This window comes from Pteropus alecto, unplaced genomic scaffold (assembly GCF_000325575.1).
Source record: "Pteropus alecto unplaced genomic scaffold, ASM32557v1 scaffold95, whole genome shotgun sequence".
In the NCBI taxonomy this organism is placed as follows: Eukaryota; Metazoa; Chordata; class Mammalia; order Chiroptera; family Pteropodidae; genus Pteropus; species Pteropus alecto.
The window spans coordinates 7,707,265-7,711,900 of NW_006441071.1; the positions used below are offsets into that span (position 1 = coordinate 7,707,265).

At 32.5% G+C, this 4,636-nt stretch overlaps 1 pseudogene; it reads right to left on the bottom strand.

Moving 5' to 3' along the window:
- Window positions 1-4,227: 4,227 nt before the first annotated feature.
- LOC112485095 lies at window positions 4,228-4,343 on the bottom strand (annotated as a pseudogene).
- Between the last annotated feature and the right edge of the window lie 293 nt (window positions 4,344-4,636).

Genomic DNA, 4,636 nt, shown 5'->3' on the forward strand with positions numbered 1-4,636 from the left:
AAATGCACATCAAAACCACAATGAGATACCACCTCACACCTGTTAGAATGTCTATAATCAACAGGACAAGTAGTAACAAATGTTGGAGAGGATGCAGGGAAATAGTAACCCTCATACACTGCTGGTGGGACTGCAAATTTGTACAGCCACTACGAAAAACAATATGGCATTTCCTCAAAAAGACTAAGAATTGATCTACCATATGATGCAGCAATCTCTCTATTGGGTATTTACTCCAAAGACTTGAAAACCTATATCTGAAGTGATATTTGTACACTGATGTTTATAGCAGCACTATTCACAGTGGCCAGGACATGGAAGCAACCGAAGTGTCCTACGACAGCTGATTGGCTAAAGAATCTGTGGTAGTTTCCTCAAAAAGACTATGAATTGATCTACCATATGACGCAGCAATCTCTCTATTGGGTATTTACTCCAAAGACTTGAAAACCTATATCTGAAGTGATATTTGTACACTGATGTTTATAGCAGCACTATTCACAGTGGCCAGGACATGGAAGCAACCGAAGTGTCCTACGACAGCTGATTGGCTAAAGAATCTGTGGTACATATACACAATGGAATATTACTCAGCCATAAGAAGAGATGAAATACTGCCATTTGCAACAACATGGATGGATCTCAAGATAATCATGCTAAGCGAAATGAACCAGACAGAAAAAGGTGAAAATCGCAGAATGTCACTTATTCGTGGAATATAAACCTAAAAGCAACGAATGAATAAGACAAACAGAGACTCATGTACATGAAATATAGGCTAGTGGTTACCAGAGGGTAGGGGGTATGATGGAGTGGGTAGTTAGATGGAGAAATAAAATTAAAATAATTTATTCAATCAAAAAAATAAAAATAAAACAAAATAAATTGAATTTTGTAGGAATCACATATTACCATGGCATTTTCTGTTGATTTAAGTGGTGCCCTTCTTTCATATACGACATTATAATATTTTTTGCTTTATACCTTGGAAACGAAAGTCGATACAGTTTATCTCATTCTCTTATTAGTTAACATGCATTCATTATTGGCAATTCTTCTATCCTCTTTGCTATTTATTTTCTTCCATTGTAATGTAATAGTGTTGATCTCAAAAACTGGTTTTCAAATTGTTCTCCTGGGAGGTCTTGCTGGAGTTCAATATTATCTTCAGGAACTATCCTCATGGGATGTGGGAAAGATTGAGGGCAGAAAATGATCAGATAGGACCTTGAAGGTTCTCAGTCTCCTTTTCTTCCCACTTGAGTGTCCACCAAAACACTTTTCCAACCAGAATTTTCTTTTGTTTACCTATTATGCTTGCATAATAATGATTTGTTTTATTTTTTTTCTACAGAGATAACCTCAGTCCAAAATTTGAAAACTCTCAGACTAGCAACATTATAGATCCTTTATTGTTTATGACCTTACATACCTACAAGATCCTTCTTCCTTATTTGAAGAGTTCCTTTTATGCTATATTTTGTCTATACCAAGAGATTAGGTGTACACTCAGTGCAGAAATATGTATTTTCATCCTTGCATCCCACAAAGTTAGCCAAGTATGAGGTTCCAATTGATGTTCAATGGTGGTTGCTTATTGAATGCATTGATAAATGCATAAATATGTTTCAAAATAACTCCATTATCTAAAATTCCCTCTGTATATGTCACTGGTGATAATTTAGATTAATCTATATTCTCAGTTTAGAATAGGGGATATTTTCTTAACCATCAGTTTTAAACATGTCTCTTAAAAACACACATACTAAAACTGATTATAAAATATTTGTTCATTTTATTAATACAAAGAATAATACAAGATATTAATTAAATACCAAATGTAATTTCCTAAGCCATTTTTCTGTTGTATCCATCAATATACTTTGTCCTTTTTTCTTGAGAATATAATCAAATGATAAAGGTCTCCTCTCATGACTATCAAGATGAGTTTCTGAAGTGAGTTTTGCTAAGGTTTTTGTTATACATCTGCATACTCTCAATATTAATTCAGGAACAAATAATGTTTGCATTAATCCATAGAGAAAAATATGTTGGATTAGTTATAGTCCCGAACCTATAGGGAACATATTCTACTTGACAGACCTTTACATTTGTACACTTCATGCTTAGCAGAGCAGGTATTATCACTCACTATAGAGATTTCAACTTTCCCAGAGCTGTCACAGCAGACAGGTTACTAGAGATAAATCACTTAGTTGTCATACTGTAGTGAGCTATATAGATTATCAGAACGGCTTTGTTGGGTTATAACTGACATGTAACATTGTGTAACTATAAGGTGCACAGCTTGATGGTTTGATACACATATATTGTGAAATGATTACTATAATAAGTTAACACTTTCATTACCTCACATAATTACTTAATTTTGTAATTACAACATTTAAGATTTACTTTCTTAGCAACTTTTATGTAGATATATAATATAATATTGTTACTATAGTCACCATATCATATAGTAGATCCCCAGAGCTTATTCATCTTACAACTGGAAGTTTGTATGCTTTTCTGACAACTTCCCATTTCCTCCACACCACAGCCCTGACAATCACCATTCTATTCCTTATTACTATGGCTTTGGCATTTTTAGATTCTAGACAGTGTTTGTCTTTCTCTGCATGGCTTATTTCACTTAGCATACTGATCTTGAGTTCCATCCACGTTATCACAAAAGGCAGAATTTTCTTCTTTTTATGGCTGAATAATATTTCATTGTGTATATATACTACTTTATTTATTCGTCCATTAATGGAATTTAGGGTAGTTCCATGCCTTGATGATTATGAATTATATAGCAATAAATATAAGAGTGTAGGTATATCTTCAAGAGAGTTATTTTATTTTCTTAGGATATATACTCATAAGTGGAATTGGTGGATCATATAATAGTTCTATTTTAAATTTTTTGAGAAATATTCACGTTGTTTTCCATTGTGGTGGTACTAATTTACATTCCTACCAAAAGTGTACAAGAGTTCTCTTTTCTCCACATTTTTGCCAACAGTTTAGTCTACCTTTTGATAATAGGCATTCTAAGAAATGTATGATAATATCCCTTTGTGGTTTTGATTTGATTTTCTTGATGATTAGTGATATTGAGCAACTTTTCATGTACCTGTTGACCATCTATATGCCTTCTCTGGAAAAATGTCTATTCAGGTTCTGTGCTTATTTTTATTTGGGCTTTTATTTTATCTTTTTGCTATTGAGTTTATGAGTTTCTTATATATAGGATATTATCAGGTATGAGATGTGTGGTTTGCAAATATTTTCTCATTTTGTATGTTGCCTTTTAGTTAGTAAATTGTATCTTTTACTGTGCAGAAAGTTTTCAGTTTCATGTAGTTCTATGTGTTGATTTTTGCTTTTGTTACTTTTACTTTTAGTATCCTATCCAAAAAGTCATCAAGAACAATGTCAGGGACATTTTCTCCTATTTTTGTACTAGGAATTTTGTGGTTTCAAGTCTTATATTTAACTCTTAATCCATTTTAAGTTAATTTTTGTGAATGGTATAAGATAGGTGTCCAATTTCTTTCTTTTGTATGTAATAATCCAGTTTTAACACCATGTATTGAAGAGACTGTCCTTTCCTATTGAGTATTCTTGACTTTTTTGTCAAATATTAGTTGACTATATATGTTTATTTATGGGCGCTCAATTTTTTTAATAGCCTGAGTGTTCTTATGCCAGAATCCTCCTGTTTTCATTATTACAGATTTGTAGTATTTGAAATCAAGAAATGCAATGCCTCCAGCTTTGTTCTTCTTTCTCAGGATTATTTAGGCTCTCTAGCATCTTTTGGTGTCCCATATAGATATTAGGATTGTTTTTTCTATTTCTGTGAAAAATGCCATAGGAATTTTGATAGAAACTGTATTAAATTCATAGATACCTTTGAGTAACATAGACTTTTTAACAATATAAATTCTCCAATCCATGAGTATAGAATATCTTTCAGTTTATTTGTATCTTTGTCAATTTTTTTTCATCAGAGTCTTATAGATTTCAGTTTACAAAGCTTTTACCTCTTTGGTTAAATTTATTTCTAAGTGTTTTATTCTTTTGAAATTGGTTGTTTTTTTTTTTTTTACATGGTTTTTTGTTAGTGTATAGAAACATACTTGATTATTGTATGTTGATTTTGTATTCTATAGTTTTACTGAATTTCTTTATTTGTTTATTTAAATTATTTATTATTATTCATGCCTACAGCACCTGGTCTTCCTAGATGGTCTCCCATCCAAGTACTAACCAGGCCTGACTCTGCTTAGCTTCTGAGATCAGACATCAGGTTTGTTCAGGGTGGCATGGCCATAGACCATGGACTGTGGCTCCACTGGGGTGTGAACCCGGGACCTTCTGCATGTAAAGCAGACATGCTAACCGCTACACTATGGAACCACATCCAAATTTATTTTTTAGTTCTACCAATATTTTGGTAGTATCTTTAGAACTTTCTATATTTAAGGTAATTTCTGCAAATGAAAGCAATTTTACTTCTTCTTTCCCAATTTGGATTTTTTTTTCTGTTGCCTAATTACTCTAGTTAGAACTTCCAATACTATGTTAAATAAGAGTAGTGAGAATGACTACTCTGATTTTGTTCCTGATC